Here is a 22,037-nt window from a genome sequence, read left to right on the forward strand (position 1 = left end):
AAAATAGCTGCATTCCTGTAAGGATATGTTTAATATGTCTTAGTTATCTGCTTATTTTTCCAAAATCTTCATTTTCTCTTATCTTGGATGACATCTCTGAGTTAAAAGCTATTTTGTCAACAAAGGCTCTAGTTAGATAGCTGTCGATGATAATAAGATAATTTGGGAAACGTCATCACTCTGCACCAATTTTCTGGTGAAAAAAGGCTTTGCAACTTTTTAAAGGGAGTCTGTCACCAGCATTTCACTTTTTTAACCCTTCCCACAGCTCCCTAGCATGCTTACAGTTAATAAAAACGTTACCTCTGGCATTAATCCTGGACTTATAGAACCCTCAAAAACGATCTTTATAAGATATGCAAATGAGGGCTCGCAAGTGCCCAGGGGCGGCGTTACTCTCTTAGGTGCCCTGCTTGCTCAGCCTTTTCATTGCGTCCCCCCGCCCATCCTTTCCCTCTGACCGCCTTTGTACTAACTTGTTATTCTGCCGATATCCCGCGCCTGCGCACTCATTCCTTTGGCCGGCGCATGCGCACTGCGATGCCCATTCCTTGTACGGCATCACAGTAACTATTGCGCATGCGCCGGCTAACGACGCGAAAACACAACAAAGGAGGCGGTCCATCGGCGTCGCTAGCCGGCGCATGCGCAATAGTTACTGTGATGCCGTACAAGGAATGGGCATCACAGTGCGCATGTGCCGGCCAAAGGAATGAGTGCGCAGGCGCGGGATATCGGCAGAATAACAAGTTAGTACAAATGCGGTCAGAGGGAAAGGATGGGCGTGCGGAGGGTAGGAAGGGGCGGGGGGACGCAATGAAAAGGCTGAGATAGCAGGGCACCTAAGAGAGTAACGCCGCCCCTGGGCACTTGCGAGCCCTCATTTGCATATCTTTTAAAGATCGTTTTTGAGGGTTCTATAAGTCCAGGATTGATGCCAGAGGTAATGTTTTTATTAACTGTAAGCATGCTAGGGAGCTGTGGGAAGGGTTAAAAAAGTGAAATGCTGGTGACAGACTCGCTTTAAGTGCCACTGCCATTGCAATAAAATATTGTCGCAAGGGGCAATTTTACGTCATCCTCACCACTTTTTAAAAAGGTGGCATGGTGAGAGTGGAGAGTGGGTATAGACAGCAGGTCTGCAATTTTTATCTACCTTTGTGCCTGGTTTCATGCTCAAATTTTTGGCAGCTGTCGTAGATTTCATTCTGGAGCAAGGACTGCAGCGAGCGTGCCTAATTTATAACGAGGTCTACGCATCATCATAAATGAGGGCATCTCACATCCTGCATCTGCATGTACAGTGGTCCCTCATGTTACAATATTAATTGGTTCCAGGACGACCATTGTATGTTGAAACCATTGTACGTTGAGTAATCAGTTCCAAAGCCCCAAAATGTCATCCAAGATAAGAGAAAATGAAGATTTAAGAAAAATAAGCAGATAACTAAGACAGATAAAACATATTCTTACATATAACAGCCAGGAATGCAGCTATTTTACCAGAGAAGTGACCTTGATTGGTTGGATCTGAGTCTCCGGCATTGTATGCTGAGTCTAGTTTCAATTTATGATGGGGCAGAAAAGACCATTGTATGTTGAAAATATTGTATCCTGAGGCCATTGTGTCTTGAAGGATCACTGTATATAATTATTTTCCATGTTATATGTTTCGCAATAGATATTATATATTCATGCTACCCAATATTTCAGGTTTTATGGCGTTTTAACTCTGTCTATATTATTCTAATCTGCTCTTCCACACACTGTACTCCTGATCCTTCAATACATGGTAAATTAAATATTCTTAGGTTTGCCTAAGGGAAGCAACCTATGTCCATATGCCCTCTTAGCGCATAGGGATGTAATAGATGGGATCCCCTGCACGGGAGGGCACATTAGGCAAAATCAACCATTCATCTAAATGGCTGCTAGGAGAGATTTCTCAAACTGGTGGAAAGTAGAAGTGTCCTAGTTGCACACATTCATTTTCCAAAGGAGCTGTGGAAAATGAAAGGTGGAATCTGATTGGTTACTATTAGCAACTAATCCAGTTCTACTTTACACCAGTTTGATAAATCTCCCCCTATATCTCCACTGAAGTGGGGAAAATATTTGTGTGGACATAGTTTCTCTTGGATACAGCTGATCTCCGACTTCATTTTAAAAAAAGGATTGTCTTTGTGAGACCACACCTTTTAGGGTATGACCTTACGAGGTTGATTTTCCACAGAAGAATTTCTTGTATGAATTCTATTGCTATTCTGCACATTTTGCTGTGGATGTTCAGCAGATTTCCCTGTGCATCGACAAGAATGAAATTCACAATGGAGATCTGTAGCATAAATTGACATGCTGAAAATTTAACATCCACACCACTGGTTTTTTGTCCTGCAGAATATCGGAATTCATGCTGGAAAAATTGGTAGACTCCATTATGGCGAATGGAATCCACTGGTTACTTTCTGGTAATTTTGTTATTCTGTTCCCATGCTGGAACAGAATACCGGAATTCCAAGTGCAGATGTTGATGTAGCCTATTTTGTTTCTTTTTCTTTTTTTGACGTTATTGGTAATGTGAGTAATGCAAAAACTTAGAAAGCCCTAACCAGTTCTGAAGTGTCAGGGTATGAAACAGTGTATGATGCATATTTCTTGTACTATGATTCTTTTGCAAACAGCTGGGAAATTAATAAAATTCACCTGCAGCAATTATGAATTCATACAGACAAGTAGCTAAAATGTCAGGCAGGCGTTCAAGGCTCTGCTCTTTCCAGCTCTTATGCCACTTGTTTCTGTCTAGATTAAGTCTTTGTGTCACCTAGATAATTCCATAGGAATATAACGGTGTCATAGCTGCCCATGTGCAGAGTCCATCAAAAACGGGATTTCCAGAATTTTTCAGCAGCGCTCATCACATCTGCTCATAAATGATTAATTTGCTAAAAATGCCAACATTCTTTTTGCATAGATTTTCTTTAACAACCAATAATTTACAGTTCACACAAGACCTACAAACACTGAAGCAGCCAATCTGGAGAATGAACCCATATTCATGGCTATTCCGATTATTTGTCAGAATTGTTACAGTCTCATAGCTGTTCATGAAATATATGAACATTTACATAGACGTATTAGTTATATTTAGGTAAAGCATGGATTGGTCTTTATACTTTTAGATATCAAGAGGCAAATAAAACATTATGCAAAGTAGTATTTTCAGGCTTCTACTATATTGTTTAATAAATTGAAATACAATTCATCGGAAAAGAAGAGGAAAAGTTTCTTAAATGTATGAGACCCCTTCACCCAGGACAGATGTTGAGTGAAAGAAAGATCAAGCATGTTGCATTTCAAGTTGGCCGGTCCTAGCCATTGCCTTTGTTATTCCCATAAAAATAAACTTGCATAATTAGCCGAGCTTTGTGTTTGTGTAGGGAGGAATTGGCTGAGATTTATCTCATGTTCATGGCTAGTTTAAAGTTAATGTCCACTTTTTTATCATGTAGCTTTAAGGTCCAAAATTCTGTCCTGATTTACTTCTGAATATATCTTTTTAGTGGTTGGAGATTTTGCGGTTTTGTAATAAAAAGGTTCAAATCCCCTGCAAAGCACACACATTTAAATGATAAGATTCTGGCTGACTGCACCCACCACTAGAGGATGCTTTAGAGCTACAGTAAGTGCATCATGTGTTGTATTATCGAGTTCAGAGTATAACATTATGCAGTAAGCTAGGGATTTGGAGCTCTGTATAAAAAACAGAGGTCTGACTGCTATAATGATATTTAAAGAAATGATTCAGTTCAGATTTGTTAACCTATGACAGTGATGGCAAACCTTTTACATACCGAGTGCCCAAACCGCAACCCAAAACCCACTTATTTATGACAAAGTGCCAACATGGCAATTTAACCTAATTACTACAGTTCAATATAGTAAATCTTCAATGTACTTTATCATTTAGCTATAATAGCCTGTCTACATTCAATGAGCTGCCTGCGCTGTTCATAGTGCGCCCTGCGCTGATGAATGGCAGGAAAAGTCTAAGACATATTGGTACACCATAGACTTTTACCAGGGTGTGGGTGCCCACAGAGGGGGCTCTGAGTACCGCCTCTGGTACCCGTGCAATAAGTTCGCTACCACTGACCAATGTAGAAAATAAATTGTATTTCTGAATGGATATTCACCCAAAGAAATGTAAAATAAATGGTTTGTTCTGAAACTGGAGGCTGAAAATACTTGTTAGTACTTGTTATACTTGTTTTTCATGTACTAAAAGCTAAATGCTGCATTATTTGATGATGCTTAAGACTCCTATGTAGAGTCAAAAAGTCTATACATTTTTGCATGAAAATGTAAAGGAAAGCTATTTAAAACGGTTCTCGGAGACCCGGAATCCCTTTTGATTTGTACAGGCTGGATGCAACGGTTAAAAAAAAGAAATCCAGCACCGAGTTCCCTTCCACTCGGCTTCCAGACCCGGCTGGACCAGAAGTGTGATGTGCCATCTACACACATGTCGCCTCTGCTAGCCAATCAGAAGCCTCAGTGTTGGCAGCATTCATGTGCTATGCCGGCACAAATTACCACTGAGGCCATTGGTTGGCCAGCAGCGACCAGTGACATACTGTATGTTTAGACGGCACATCTGGCTTCCTGTCCAACTGGTACTGGAAGCAAAGGAAAAGTGAGTTTGGCCATGGAACTGAAGCACTGGTGACAGGTGAGTCTCTTTTAGCCCTTGTACCCAGCCTGCATGTATGAAAAGGGGTTCCTGGGCTCAGAGAACCCCTTTGGTTGTATGCATTTAGGGGGGTATATGAATTTAACTATGGAATAAAACATATACAGTGGTCTTTCAAGTTACAAAATAATTGGTTCCAGGATGACCATTGTTGAAAACCATTGTAAGTTAAGTAATTGGTTTCAAAGCCCAAAAATGTCATCCAAGATAAGAGAAAATGAAGATTTAGGAATAATAAGCAGATGACTAAGGGTACTTTCACACTTGCATTAAACTGAGTTCCGTCCTAGGGGCTCAATACTGGAAAAAAAAACTGATCAGTTTTATCCTAATGCATTCTGAATAGAGAGAAATCCGTTCAGTATGCATCAGGATGTCTTCAGTTCAGTCACTGTACGGTTTTTGGACTGAGAAAATACCGCAGCATGCTGTGGTATTTTCTCTGGCCAAAATTCCGGAACACTTGCCTGAAATGTATTAATGCCGGATCCGGTATTAAGTGTTCCGGTAAAACAGATCCGGTTTCCAGGTCTGCGCATATTCAGACCTTTAAAAATGGGAAAAATAATAAATAGCGGATCTGTTTTTCCGGATGACACCGGAAAAACGGATCTAGTATTGCAATGCATTTGTCAGACTGATCAGGATCCTGATCAGTCTGCAAATGACATGCATTTGCATAAAGTTTTCCTGATCAGGCAGGCAGTTCAGGCAACTGAACTGCCTGCCGGAAATAAAACAACACAAGTGTGAAAGTTGTAACAGGGTGCCAGCGGCTATGGAAGTGATCCAACATCCAAATGGGTAAAGAAAAAATTCCACGGCACTCCCAAAAAGTTAATTAAATGAAGTGTTCTTTAATCACCAGACAGCAACATTTCAGTCCTCTTACTGGGACTTTTCTCAAGCAGTGTCAACATACAATGGTCTCAGTGCATTGAATTGGGTCTTAAAGCTGTTAGAGAACCCTAATAGGGTCCCAATATTCACAGGAATGTCAAGACTTTCTATTGAGTTTGCTTCATAATGTTTGGACATGTACAGTGGGATGCGAAAGTTTGGGCAACCTTGTTAATCGGCATGATTTTCCTGTATAAATCGTTGGTTGTTACAATAAAAAATGTCAGTTAAATATATCATATAGGAGACACACACAGTGATATTTGAGAAGTGAAATGAAGTTTATTGGAGTTACAGAAAGTGTGCTATAATTGTTTAAACAAAATTAGGCAGGTGCATAAATTTGGGCACTGTTGTCATTTTATTGATTCCAAAACCTTTAGAACTAATTATTGGAACTCAAATTGGCTTGGTAAGCTCAGTGACCCCTGACCTACATACACAGGTGAATCCAAATATGAGAAAGAGTATTTAAGGGGGTCAATTGTAAGTTTCCCTCCTCTTTTAATTTTCTCTGAAGAGTAGCAACATGGGGGTCTCAAAACAACTCTCAAATGACCTGAAAACAAAGATTGTTCACCATCATGGTTTAGGGGAAGGATACAGAAAGCTGTCTCAGAGATTTCAGCTGTCTGTTTCCACAGTTAGGAACATATTGAGGAAATGGAAGACCACAGGCTCAGTTCAAGTTAAGGCTCGAAGTGGCAGACCAAGAAAAATCTCGGATAGACAGAAGCGACGAATGGTGAGAACAGTCAGATCAACCCACAGACAAGCACCAAAGACCTACAACATCATCTTGCTGCAGATGGAGTCACTGTGCATCGTTCAACCATTCGGCGCACTTTACACAAGGAGATGCTGTATGCGAGAGTGATGCAGAGGAAACCTTTTCTCCGCCCCCACAGCACAAAAAGTGCCGCTTGATGTGGGCTAAAGCACATTTGGACAAGCCAGCTTCATTTTGGAATAAGGTGCTGTGGACTGATGAAACTAAAACTGAGTTATTTGGCCATAACAAGGGGCATTATGCATGGAGGAAAAAGAACACAGCATTCCAAGAAAAACACCTGCTACCTACAGTAAAATATGGTGGTGGTTCCATCATGCTGTGGGGCTGTGTAGCCAGTGCAGGGACTGGGAATCTTGTCAAAGTTGAGGGACGCATGGATTCCACTCAGTATCAGCAGATTCTGGAGACCAATGTCCAGGAATCAGTGACAAAGCTGACGCTGCGCCGGGGCTGGATCTTTCAACAAGACAACGACCCTAAATACTGCTCAAAATCCACTAAGGCATTTATGAAGAAGAGCAAGTACAACGTTCTGGAATGGCCATCTCAGTCCCCAGACCTGAATATAATTGAAAATCTGTGGTGTGACTTAAAGAGAGCTGTCCATGCTCGGAAGCCATCAAACCTGAATGAACTAAAGATGTTTTGTAAAGAGGAATGGTCCAAAATACCTTCAACCAGAATCCAGACTCTCATTGGAACCTACAGGAAGCGTTTAGAGGCTGTAATTTCTGCAAAAGGAGGATCTACTAAATATTTATTTCATTTCTTTTTTGTGGTGCCCAAATTTATGCACCTGCCTAATTTTGTTTAAACAATTATAGCACACTTTCTGTAAATCCAATAAACTTCATTTCACTTCTCAAATATCACTGTGTGTCTCCTATATGATATATTTAACTTACATTTTTTATTGTAACAACCAACGATTTATACAGGAAAATTATGACGATTAACAAGGTTGCCCAAACTTTCGCATCCCACTGTAATTACTTTATGTTTGGCAATCATTTTTTCATGCAAATGAGAGGAACAACGATAGGGTGAAATGTGGCACCCACGTACGCCAATGTGACGGTCGCCTTCCTGGAGGAGACGTACGTCTATGTGTCCCACCACTTCAGCCATTGATGACATTTTTCTCATTTGGACAAGTACAGAAGGAAAGTTGCTTGAGTTTTTTTTCTTTTTTGAACACAGTGGATGAGGATATAATATTTACAATACCCTACTCCAATAAGGAGATTCAGTTTCTTGACACGAAGTTCACACTGAGGAACAATCGCATAGAGACTGATGTATATGTCAAACCGACAGATAAAAATACAACTTTACATTTTAACAGCGCTCATCCTATAGTGATGTGAAATCTTTACCTTTCAGTCAAGTTCTCTGGGCCAAACGGATTGTGAGTAACCAAGGACAATTAAACCACACGCTGAATAGGAAGAAAAAAACTTACATTGAACGAAGATACCCTAATGCTATACGTAATACACACTTAGATAAAATTAGGGATACTAACAGAACTCAATTATTAAAATACAAGAAAAATACGAAACAGGTAGACAAGAGGATTCCTTTATTGACTACCTATACGGAAAATAGCTATAAGGTTAAAAATATCATTAACAAACAAGCCCACTCTTTAGCCTATTCTAAAGAGTGGGCTGGACACAATAGAGGAATTTTAATTCTTTCCTCTAATGTCCTATAGGAGACCCATGAATCTGAAGGACAAATTAGTACCCACAGATATAGGGTCACAAAAGAAGACGGGTCAAAGTTTCTTACATACACCAAAAATGCGGTGTTATGCCTGCCTCAATTGCATTAATTGCAGATATATAAAAAAGGGGGCACATTTACACACCCTACGACAATGAATAAGTATAGAATCAATTATTATTTAACTTGTGATTCAACATATGTGATTTATGTATTGTGGTGTCCATGCAAAATGTTGGTGAGACCACTTTGGAATTCAAAACACGCTTGAAACAGCACAGGTACACCATATGAAAAAAATGTATGGATTTACCTGTCTCTAAACATTTCTCGGAGCAGGGACATAGTGAAAGTGATATCAAATCCATGTTTATTGATCATATCCCTATAGCTCCCAAAGGGGGCAATACAGTATTAGCCCTGAAAAAACGTGAAATACAATGGATTGTGAAATTAAATACACTTAGACAACATGGACTGAATGTAGATTTTAAACCTTGGATCTGTATATAATTATCATCTCCCTGTTGCATTTGTTTTAACAACTTAGATTCTTGTGACTTTACTTTGGTGCTTCATACGTAATAATAATGATTGTCGTATAATATCTTTATTCTCTTGCAGAAAGGAAACGACAGTGAACACGCAAAATATGAAACCAGCATTGACCCTTATATCAATTGATGGTGAAAAGTTTTGTATTTTCTATAGGTTATTTGATATCTCATTTCAATGGCTTGTGTATCTCCGAGGATGATATTTGTTCTCTATTACTGGAATTTTTTTCCCTTTTTCCCCCTTTTTTAGAGGTTTATGGGTGGATTAGAGGATTATTATGTATATGAAAAACAAAAAATGTCCAATTTTAGGGTCCTCAGGATAATTTTACAAGTACTCAATTTGGTCAGTGGACCGACAAAAATCCCTGTAGGGGTCCAAAACTAAATAACTTTATTGTTACATATCTAAAATCGAAAGATCTACAGGGATAGGTTAAAACTATCAGGAATGAGAGGGGGGTGACGGTTCCTCACTTGAAATTGGTGCCACCTCACACTTTATGGACCATTTGGTTATTTTATGGGCGCAGAGTCTGTCACAGAACTGAGGATAGCTAGACTACATTAAGGATCAGGTGTAGTTTACATGTGTGGTACTGCTGTGCGAGACTGAGAGTTCATTAATAAACAATTAGGTGCAATCTAGGTTGCTACCATTGAATGTTATCTTACAGTCTCCCAGAAACTCGTAGCAATTATTGCCAATGGTAATGGAATTGTTTGATTCGTGCAACTCACATTTGATCAATTAGCATTCAGACCAAGGGTACTAATCAGTTCTGTTGTATAGGTACTGTGGCTCAGTACAAACACACAAAACTTAATTCCTGTCCCTAAAAGCTATATCTCTGTATTGTGTATCACAGGCCTAAGATATCTGCCCCTGTACAAACAATGGTGGTCACACACATACACGGGTCACATTCAACCTTCATTCCTGCCTAAAATGCTGCGCCTAACACTCCTCCACCCGGCATGTTTCGCCGCAATGCGGCTTCATCAGGAATTTGGAGCAATTCCTGATAGTTTTAACCTATCCATGTAGGTCTTTAGATTTTAGATATGTAACAATAAAGTTATTTAGTTTAGGACCCCTACAGGGATTTTTGTCAGTCCACTGACCGAATTGAGTACTTGTGTTATTATGTATATGACACACTATACATATATCGTTAGTAACGTTGTTGGGATTTGGGTACAACACATATTGATCAAAGGTCTGTCAGAGGATAGGCACAAGAACAAAGTGGTACCCATTGTGACTCTACTCTATTGGGGTTAAATCCATGACAGTGTGAAGCACCTTCCAGAATATACCTGCTTATACTTATATTTGTAGCATAGGAAAGTGGGATGGCACAGCTACATTCTGTGGTTCCCATATACGGAGTAGCTAGTACCCCCCTCTGACATACCAGGATTGCATTGGAAGATGGGACGAGGTAGATTCCCGAGTTTTCCGGAAGATTCCCAAGTCCACTGTGTAACAAATCCTACTTCCCCCATCTTCTAGTTGATTAATATATCTAATAAATACATTGGATCTTTTGGTCTTTGGGATCGGAGACACACAAGCTTTAACTTTATCATGTGATCGCCTCTCTGATCATGTGAGATTAGTTACTATAGTTTAGCTTGCGGTGCAATTTGCGTCTCATGGATAACACGATCAAGTGATCGGGATTCTCGAGTCACATGTGCGTTCCACTGAATGTGTTCCATGAATGGGGAAGCATCGGATATGCACCTGCTCCTCCCCCGCCGAGATCGCTTGTCAGGTTGTATAAACTTTCCTCCACGTCCCAAATGATGGTAGTCAGGGTTCCAAATGGAGAGTTTTTTATTGCATAAATAGATAGAAGCTCAACGCGTTTCGGGGTGTCTTCCCCTTTCTCAAGAGCAGTGTTGGTTAAAAACACATAACATAAAGTGCATGTAGCCAGGAATATATATAGGTCTCTTAATTAAACAATCAAAAAACAATTTACCAAGAGTTTTGGCGGGGACCGGAAGTAGGCGGAGCGTCACCTCCGGTCCTCTCATCCCCCCCAGTCATCCAAAATACATCGTCCGATTAAGTATAGTGCTTTAATGCATTTCAGAGTATCTTAAGAAGGAAGTTATGAAGTGCCTAGCAGGGTTCTCGTAGCCTGAGAACCTCTATCAGGCTTAGATCACTCCTGGTGCGTTCCACTGTGGAACGCAAACACCCTGGTGAGGAGGCGGGGTCTCGAGCGGATGTGCGCCATGCGTTCCACCAGTGGAACGCATGAGCAGGAGGAGGGGAAGGAAAGGTGCCGGCCGGAGGTGGGGCCGTTTGAAGATGCTGTATGGAGCGCACCAAGGGGCGGGGCGCTCGACAGGGCAGGGAGGAGCAGACGTCTGTGCGTTCCAGGCTGGGATGCAGAGGCATCGGTTGGGGTCAGGAAGAGAAACCCGAACGGGAATGGAGAATGGGGAGTCCTTAGGGACTATAGGCATTTAGGGATGGGCTCACATGGAGTCCTTATATTAAATAGAAAGCCAAATATGTGTAAATAAAAGTCTGAATATGTATAAAAGGACAAATGACATGAGTTCTATACCAAAGGATATTATAAAGTATTATAATGGGAAGGGTGTAATAAGTATTCACATATGGAATGTTCCTGGGAAATTACATAGTGGATGGTGGTTGTATGGGTATAGTTACAATATAATGAATATATAATTATTGAGGAAAATTGTAGAATAATAGAATAAATAATATATAAATATATAAAAAATATATATAAAAAAAATATATATATATATAAAAAAAAAAAAATACAGAAATATATTAAAAATATATATATATAAAGAAGGAAATATATATAAAAAAAATAAATAAATATATATATATATATAAAAAAAAATATTAAAAATAATTGAGAAATAAATAAATAAATAAATAAAAAGATTCCCAATTTCCCAATGTTCACTAGTAATTATTATGTTCTAGACATTCATTAAGGCCGAGGGGGGTAAGAGAGTTAAAACGGAAAATCCAATACATTTCTTTGCGGCACAGTAGTGAAAAGGAGTTGGGGACCCATTCGATAGGGGTCAATTTCAGAAGGGATGCATCGCCGGAGTGGATTTCTGCAAAGTGTCTCGATACACTATGTTTTGTATATTTTTTGGTGATGTTGGAGCGGTGGGAGTTTATCCGGTCCTTTAAGTTCTGGGTTGTCCGGCCCACATATTGAAGTCCGCAGGGGCACTCGAGCATGTATACTACATTGGATGTGCCGCAATCCATGTAGCTCCGAAGTGTGATTTTTTCCTTTTCGGCAGTGATCTCAACTTCCTGCAGCCCGTCACTAATTATTAAACAGCATTTACACCGTTTATGCCCACATTTAAAGGAACCCCTGCTCTTGGCCCTTATGGTGGTAGTAGTATCGGTGGGTACATTAAGTTTGGGGCAGAATACTCACCTGATCCTGTTCCCTGATTATCCTTTGCCTGCTCCTCCTGTACTGCACATCCCTCCTGGTATTGTGACCTCAGCTCCCACCTGACTACTCTTTGCGGACTCCTCTGGTACATCTCTACTCCCCTGGTATTTGACCCCGGCTTCTCCTGACCATTCTTTGCTTAATCCTTTGTACTGCGTAGCTCTCTTGGTTCTGACCCGGTCCGTTCACGTTCTGTATTTTGTCTTGTCTGTCTTCTCTGCACATATCCTAAGTAAGGGACTGTCGTCCAATTGTCCCCTGTCATCAGGACTCGTGAGGCAAGTAGGCAGGGCCAGGGGTGAGGGTGGAGCGCAGTGGTCACTATCCTTCCCCCTGTGTGTGTGTGTGGACGTGACCGTTACAGATTAACAGGCCCAATAACCACTGTATCTTGAATCAATCCTCCTGTGACCCTGACTGACCATGTCTCTAACCTGACACAGATGGTGCAGAAGCTAGGAGAGGAACTCCGTTCTTTTGAGTTATGGCAAGGATCTTCCACTTCTAAGCCCTCCAGTCCACATTTTGAGTCCCAGATCAAGCTCCCAGAACCCTTTTCTGGAGACCAGAAGAGGTTTCTCTCCTTTAAGGAGAGTTGCAAACTCTACTTCCGTTTGGGCCCCGTGTCCTCCGGTCCCGAGAGCCAACGTGTGGGTATTATCATTTCTCTACTACAGGGTGATCCCCAGGACTGGGCATTCTCGTTACCTCCTGGGGCCAGTTGTCTAACTTCTGTGGAGGTTTTTTTTCAGGCCCTGGGTACCCTCTATGACGAACCAGACAGGGCCCTGGTAGCCGAGACGGCTCTTAGGGCACTGGTTCAGGGCCATCTCCCTGCGGAGGAGTATTGCACCCAATTCAGACGGTGGTGTGTCCCCTCAGGATGGAATGAACCAGCCCTTAAGAGTCAGTTTAGGTCCGGTCTGTCTGATAATTTAAAAGATCTATTAGTCAGTTATCAAATTCCAGAGACCTTAGAGGAGATGATGACCCTAGTTGTCCGACTTGACCGACGAGTTAGAGAGAGACGACAAGAACAACAGTTCTGTTCTCAGATGGTGGTCCAGACAGAGGCCTTTTCCAGGGACAACACTGAGGTCTCCTCCGAGGAACCCATGCCGGTTGGCATGACCCGGGGTAATCTTCGTCGCAGACGCGGAGAGTGCTTCTACTGTGGAGATCCTGACCATTGGATCAACAAGTGTCCTAAGAGGGTCCTCTCTGACAAGTCTCCTAAGGCAAGACAACCTAAAGCCCCGGTACACCCTGATTTTTCTAAATGTGAGCTTTTGGTACCCATAACAATTTCTCTGGGGGTTGATAAGTGGCCGGGTAAGGCCTTTATTGATTCCGGTTCAGCGGCCAGCTTTATTGACTTTGAATATGCTAGTAAATTCGGTATTCCAATGTTTGCTTTACCTACACCTATCCATGTCATGGCTATTGATGCTACTCCCCTGATTGGTGGTACGGTGAGGTCATGTACCTCTGAAATTTCTTTATCCGTGGGTGTGTGCCACTCTGAGAGATGTTCTCTTTTAGTCCTGGAGAACCTACCGGTTGAGGTGGTACTAGGGTTGCCTTGGCTCCGGTTACATAACCCCACAATAGATTGGTCCAAAGGAGAGTTGTTGAAATGGGGACCTAAGTGTGACTCATGCTTATCCGTGGTCCAGGCTGGGGTTTCAGTAAGGTCTAATACATTACCCTCAGTTATTAAGGAATATTCTGATGTATTCTCATCCCCTACTCCAGAGGTTCTACCCCCCCATAGACCTTATGATTGCGCCATAGAGCTAATAGAGGGTGCCAAATTTCCTAAAGGGCGAATTTATAATCATTCTAAGCCCGAACGCAAGGCTATAGAAGATTATATTAAGGAGAGCCTTGCTAAAGGGCATATTAGACCTTCAGTCTCTCCTATGGGAGCAGGGTTTTTCTTTGTTAAGAAGAAGGATGGTGGACTTAGGCCTTGTATTTATTAAATAAAATCACAGTCCAAAATAGATACTCTCTCCCATTGATTCCGGATTTATTTAACCAGGTTCTGGGGGCAACCTGGTTTTCCAAGATTGATCTGAAAGAGGCATACAATCTAATCCGAATCAAGGAGAGAGACGAATGGAAGACAGCATTCAATACTCCGATAGGACACTTTGAATATCAGGTGATGCCTTTTGGACTCAGCAATGGCCAGCTGTGTTCCAAAACTTAATGAATGATATTCTTAGGGAGTTCTTAGGTAAATTTATTATTGTCTATCTTGATGACATTTTGATATTCTCTCCTGATTTCGAATCTCATGTGTCTCATGTCAAACAAGTATTAGAGGTGTTGAGGGAGAATCAGCTATCCGCTAAGCAAGAGAAATGTGTCTTTGGTGTACAGGAGATACTGTTTCTAGGGCATGTTCTGACTCCTCACGCCTTTAAGATGGACGCTGGTAAGGTTTCGGCAATAAAGGAATGGGAAAGGCCTTCATCCTTAAAGGCCTTACAACGGTTTTTGGGTTTCGCTAATTACTATCGTAAATTTATCATGAATTTTTCTGTAATCGCTAAACCATTGACCGACTTTACTAAGAAAGGGGCGGATTTGGAGAATTGGTCTACCAAGGCCATTTCTTCATTTGAAACATTAAAAAGGCATTTAGTAGCGCTCCCATTCTGATCCAGCCTGATCAGGAGAGACACTTTATTGTAGAGGTGGATGCGTCCGAGGACGGCGCAGGAGCAGTCCTTTCACAAGGTCCTGCTAGCCTCACTAACCTGAGACCGTGTGCCTTCTTCTCCAGGAAATTCTCTCCCACGGAGAGAAACTACGACATAGGGAATAGGGAGCTGCTGGCTATTAAATGGGCATTTGAGGAGTGGAGGCATTTTTTGGAGGGGGCAAGGCATCGAGTAACTGTTGTCACTGACCATAAAAACCTAATGTTTCTCGAGTCTGCTAAGAGGTTGAATCCCCGGCAAGCCCGATGGGCTCTGTTTTTTACCCATTTTGATTTCTCCATTACATTCAGGCCGGGAAGTAAAAATGTGAAGGCAGATGCATATCTCGGAGCTTCCATGCTTTTCAACCCACTGAGGCACCGCCTAAATCCATCCTACCAGCAAACATCTTCTTAGCAGCTCGCATTAAGGCTGAACAACATCTGGCACCGGCATCCACCCCAACAGATAAGTTGTTTGTTCCCGTACAATTTCGTCTCCAGCTGTTGGGTGAGTGTCAAGATTCTGACTTTTGTGGACATCCGGGTTTTGAGGGCGCTAAGTATCTGGTTTCTAGATCTTATTGGTGGCCCACTCTGACCAGGGATGTCAAGTCCTACGTGTCAGCCTGTGAGGTTTGTGCCAGGTCTAAGACACCTAGGACTCGCCCTGCTGGTAATCTTCGACCCCCACCCATTCCCAGTAGACCCTGGTCCCATATCTTGATGGACTTTATAACTGACCTACCGCTGGGGGAGGGTAAGACTGTGGTTTAGGTAGTGGTCGATAGGTTTAGCAAGATGGTTCATTTCATTCCCCTGTCTAAACTTCCGAGTGCAAAAACCCTGGCGTCTATTTTTGTGAGAGAGATTGTTCATTTACATGGCATCCCGGAAAATATTGTTTCTAACAGGGGTGTGCAGTTTGTGTCCAAATTCTGGAGGGCCTTCTGTCAAAGATTTAATTGTCTTTTTCTTCCGCCTACTATCCTGAGAGTAATTGTCAGACTGAACACCTTGATCAGTCTGTGGAACAATTCTTGAGGTTGTATGTTGCTGATGACCAGCAATTATGGGTCAAATTCCTTCCGTGAATTTGCTTTGAATAACCTTGTAAATTCTTCTGCTGGGGTCTCCCCTTTCTTTTGTAACCATAGTTTTCATTCCCATTTTCATTCTGGGTCGTCCGTCCCCTCTTTTAACCCTGAAGCGGATAAGCTTTCCTCTGAACTGTGCACAGTTTGGGCCTGGGTTCAATCGAACCTAGAAAAGGCTCAAAGTTCTCAAAAACTCAAGGCAGATAGAAGACGTTCCAAGAGGGTGAACTTTCAGGTTGGGGATAAAGTATGGTTGTCCTCCAAGAATCTATCTCTCAAGGTAGCTTCTAGAAAATGTGCTCCTCGTTTTATTGGACCGTATAAGATCACGGAGGTGATTAATCCGGTATCGTTTAAGTTGGAGCTGCCCGAGTCATTCCACATTCATAATGTATTTCATAAATCTCTACTTAAAAAGTATTTTGAACCTGTTGTACTGTTGAAAGCCTCGCCTCCACCGGTTCTTGTTAGTGATGCTGTCGAGTATGTGGTGTCTAAGATAGTGGATGTCAGGAGAGTGCTTAATTCCTTACACTACCTGATTCACTGGAAGGGGTATGGACCCGAAGAGAGATCTTGGGTACCCGTCAGGGAGGTTCATGCTCCTAAACTTGTTTAAAAATTTCATTTAGAACACCCTGAAAGGCCATCGCCTGAAGTCTTGGGTCCGGGGGCCCCTCGTAAAAGGAAGGAGCACTGTCACGGGGCGCCAATGGCGCACTTGGTCTCCCATCAGCCGCAGACCTGCTGCTTAGCTTCGGGAGCGAGGATCTGTGTTTGGCCTCGTTCCCAGGGCGGCTTTACTAGCCGGGAGGCTCCCTGCTCCTAGGTCTGCCTTGAGCGCCGAGCTGATCACTCGGTGCTCGACTTGTCTGTCTGTTGGTCATGTGACACTGGCCACGTCACATGACCCTCAGACCCCACTATAAATACAGGCAGCCTGCTGGCCACAGGTTGCCTGTTAATTCTAGGTTCCTGGCTATTTGTTGGACTACTGAATACTCACCTGATCCTGTTCCCTGATGATCCTTTGCCTGCACCTCCAGTACTGCGGATCCCTCCTGGTATTGTGACCTCGGCTCCCACCTGACTACTCTTTGCGGACTCCTCTGGTACTTCTCTACTCTCCTGGTATTTGACCCAGGCTTCTCCTGACCATTCTTTGCTTAACCCTTTGTACTGCGTAGCTCTCTTGGTTCTGACCCGGTCCGTTCACGTTCCGTATTTTGTCTTGTCTGTCTTCCCTGCACATATCCTAAGTAAGGGACTGTCGTCCAGTTGTCCCCTGTCATCAGGACTCGTGAGGCAAGTAGGCAGGGCCAGGGGCAAGGGTGGAGCGCAGTGGTCACTATCCTTCCTTCTGTGTGTGTGTGTGTGGACGTGACCGTTACAGCAACTAATACAGCTATTTTACCTGAGAAGTGGCCTTGATTGGTTGGATCTGAGTCTGAGGCATTGTATGTTGAGTCTAATTTCAACTTACAATGGGTCAGAAAAGACCATTGCATGTTGAAAATATTGTATCCTGTGGCCATTGTATCTTGAGAGATCACTGCATATATTTACAATAATTACAATCCTGTAGCCATTCACTATTTGTCCACTTTTACAGTCAGTATTTAGTCAGTAGGTCTCACAACCATCTGGCCAGGTAGTGGTCCCACGGCCTGCCCTACTGGTCCAGTGGTGGCGACTGTAAGTCGGCCAGGGTTGCCATCCTCCTCAGGGGAAGTTCTTTTACACTTGACTCCATCCATGAGCTCGTCTGCAGCAGGCGACTTGTCGTAGACGGTTCCTGGGAGGGAGAGCCGGTTAGGCTCACCAATGTGTATGCTTCCCCTGACAAGGGTGAGCGACTGGAGCTTTTCCAGGCCCTACTACTGCAGCTTTCTACCACTAGGGCCTTAGTGATGGCCGGAGACTTCAACTGCCCGATCGAGGAGGACAGACGCAGCTTAGGCACTTCAAGCAAGTTAGATGTCACTTCCAAACTGCTTATTGAGATGGTGACTGAAGCGTCCTTGCAGGATGTTGTGGGCTCCATGGGGAAAAGCTCCATTTGACCGAGTCTCTCATGAATTCATGGGCAAGGCTCTACACAAGCTGGGTCTGGGCAGGAGGTTTCGTTAACCTGATGTACCTTGATATTTGCAGCACAGTGCTGGTGAACGGCTGGAAGACTGACCCCTTTCCGGTCCTCTCTGGGGTCAGACAAGGCTGCCCTCTTTCACCTCTCCTTTTTGTTTGTGTTATAGAACTCTTTGCGGAGTCTATCCGGCAGAATGGGGAGATCAGAGGGATCACCGCACCAAGACCAGGTCAAGTGCTCGCTGTACATGGACGATGTGACCGTCTTCTGCGCTGACCAGTGTTCGGTGACTGCACTAGACCTGCGAGGAGTTCGAACAAGCTTCAGGGGCCAAAGTCAACTGCGGGAAGTCAAAAGCCATACTCTTTGGGGACTGGCAACTGGCTCATTCTGCCCTTCCCATTTACAATCAAATTGAACTTCATCAGGATCCTGGGAGTCTGGTTCGGGAAGGAAAGCGCCGCCCTCAAGTCTTAGGAAAAAAGCTTGGCTAAGGTCAACCAAAGAATTGGACTGTGGAGCCTCAGACAGCTCACTATTGAGGGCAAAGCACTCATCCTGCGTAATTAAGTTCTGCCTGTGCTACAGTACACCACACAGGCATGGCCCCCTCTTTCCACTGTTTCCAGGGCTATCACCAGGACAGTGTTTTGCTTTGTTTGGGAATTAAAAATGGACAGAGTGAAGCGAGCCATCATGTACAAAGAGCCCTGCAAGGGCAGAAAGGGCATTCCGGACCTGCCCACTTTACTGCGGGTCGGCTTTGTTTGTGACAGCGTCCGCCGGACTCTGAGAACAGCAAATGGCTCTGTGGGCAAGGCTATGTCTCACTTCTTTCTCCTGCCCCTCTGGAGGGGTCTGGGCTGAGACAAGTGGGACAGCTCCATCCCTTACAACTGGCACGCTCCTTGGTACTGCAGAGATGTCGTCAGGTTTGTGAGGAAACATCAACTGGAGTAAAGGACGCGGTGGAGTCAATTCCAGGGATCCATGATGACACCGTAGAGACAGTATGGACTAATGTGTCATCAGACAGGTTAACCAACGGGCACAAGGACTTGTCATGGATGGCCATCCAGGGTGGATTGCCCGTCCGGCCATTCATGCACGCCAGCAACCTAAGCAAAACCTGGTACTGCCCCAGGTGCCCTTTCGAGGAAGAAACATCTTATCACCTGTTTTGGGAGTGCCCCTTTGCGCAGGGCCTGTTGGATGCCCTGGAAAATGAACTCAAAGACTGTGCCCAGGAACAGCCTGCAATACACTTTGGTGTTGTACGGACTATTTTGTGGGATTCATACTGTTGGGGCCATACAGGAGGCCTGGCACCCTATGAATTGTTTTAAGGATGCTATATGGCTTGCCATGAACCGGCTTACCCTCAGGAGGGAGAACATGTCCATCCTGGACTGCCGCAGACTTATCCACAGTCTGTTGCGGGACTACAACTCCTTGGACATCGATGGCGAAGAAGAGGACTAAACCCCTCTCCTTCCCCCTCTCCCCCGCTTGTTTCTGTCTTTTCAATAAAGCTTCGGGCATGTGATTTCCCCTCCCCACCTCCTCCTTCCCACCCCCCACACCTCATCACTGTCTAAATACTTTGTTGGAAGGTTTTGTGATTGAATAGGTATGCTAGTGTAGCATGCATTGTGATGTATAGTGTAGCTTAACCTGGCTTTCCATAACAATACCATGCTCACAAAGATAACTGCAAGTATTTCTTAGGTGCTGCCTCGTGGCCTGCGCTGCATGGCAGTACTAAGTGTGTATGTTTGACGATTGATTGTAAAGGTGTCTTCAATCAAGGTGCCTGACTAATAGGTTATCTAGCTTACTAGATGGTGTGCGATGGTGTGCTATTGTTTAATCTATTTGTCCTTGCTTGATCTCTTTCTGTTTACTGGATTTGACCCTTTGCTACATGCTTGACCTTTGGATTGTTCATTGGATTGTACATATGCTTCTTGCCCTGACCCAGGCTTTTCTACTGACTATAGTTTTGATTGATCCCTTGGTGCCATGCATAAAAAAAAGCTTGCTGTAAGTATGAAATCAGAAACATACAGAGGTACAGGAGAGATATATAGACTATGTCTCAGAGTTTAGTTGTATGATCTGTAATACGGCCATGTGCATAATGCATAATACAGCCATGTGGGTGATTTGTCTTACTTCATACCCTATTATCTCTAATACCTTTCTAACCTTACCTTGAAATTTTGTGAACCCTTCAGAATTTTCAATTTTTTTTGCATATATTTGTTTTAAAGCATATCAGATGTTCACACCTGTACTAAAAGTAGATAAAGATAACTAAATCAAACAAATGAGTAAAAAATAATAGACATGGTCATTTATTTATTGAGGAAAATTATCCAATATCACGTATTTGTGAATGGCAAATGTATGTGAACTTTTAGCATTAGCAGATGATTTGAATGTGAAATTAGAGTCGGCTGTTTTCAATCAGTGGGATAACAATCAGGTATGAATGGCTAACCTGTTTTTTTTTTAAAGAACAGGGATCTATCAAAGTCTGATCTTCACAACACGTTTTCAGAAGTGCATTATGGCATGAACAAAGGAGATTTCTGAAGACCTCAGAAGAAGAATGGTTGATACTTATCAGGCTAGAAAAAGTTACAAAACAATGTCTAAGGGTCAAGTCACATGTCTGCATGAATGGGTCAATTTTGCAGAACGGGTACGGACCCATTTATTTCAACGGGGCCGCAAAAGATGCAGACAGCAAACCATGTGCTGTCCGCATCCGTAGTTCCGTTCCGCAGCCCCCCCCAAAAAAGATAGAGCATGTCCTCATCATAGTGCCGGCCATTTGCGGTCTGCAAAATGCGAAACGCACATGGCCGGTGTCCATGTTTTGCGAATCCACAATTTGGGGACCACAAAACACTTGCGGACGTGTAAATGGACCCTTAGGCTGGGTTGATATCTGTCTTCACATCTGTGTGAATTCTGGCACTCTGATCTGGTCACTGATCTGGTCACTGTATCCCTACCGGATCCCATTATAGTGAATGGTGATCCGGCGGTGCACAATGGTATCTGGCTATGCCGGATACAGTGAACTCCAGCAGTCTGTTCCTTCACCAGATCACAGCGCAGATGTGAGTGCGGCCTAAAGAGTTTGGACTCCACTAATATGCAACCAGACAGATTGTGTATAATTGGAGGAAATTCAAGACCATTATCAGCCTCCCAGGAGTGGTCAACCAAGAAAGATCATGCGGAGAACAAGGCATGTAATCATTTGCGAGGTCATAAAGTCATGACAGGATTACAAGGAGAAAACTGCTGTTCTCCAAAAGGAACATTGCTGACCATCTGCAGTTTGCTAAAGATCACCTGGACAAGGCAGAAGGCTATTGGAACAGTGTTTTGTCGATGAATGAAAGCAAAATAGAAGTTTTTAGTTTAAATAATAAGTGTTATGTTTAGGAAAAATAAACCACAGCACTCCAGCATAAAAACCTCACCCCATCTTTTAACCCCTTACGGACACATGACGTACCGATACGGCATGTTTCCCGAGTCCTTAAGGACACATGACGTACCGGTACGTCATGTGTTGTTCCGATCACCGCCGCCCGGCGGGCGGTGATCGGAACAAGGTGCCTGCTCAATTCATTGAGCAGGCACCTCGGCTAAATGCGCGGGGGGGTCCCGTGACCCTCCGTGTCGGCGATCGCCGCAAACCGGCGGTCAATTCAGACCTGCGGTTTGCGGCTTTTCATGGGGCGGGCGGCGGCAGCAGTGCCATCGGATCCCCATGGGGCTGTGGGGGGGACCCGATGTCATGGAAGGCAGCGCGATTCCTTCCTGAGGCATCTGCGCTGCCTTCCGTTGAAGAGCCTGTGAGATCCAGCCCCTTGGATCTCACAGGCCCCGGAAGCTGTATGAGTAATAC

This window comes from Bufo bufo, chromosome 5 (assembly GCF_905171765.1).
Source record: "Bufo bufo chromosome 5, aBufBuf1.1, whole genome shotgun sequence".
Taxonomy (NCBI): Eukaryota; Metazoa; Chordata; class Amphibia; order Anura; family Bufonidae; genus Bufo; species Bufo bufo.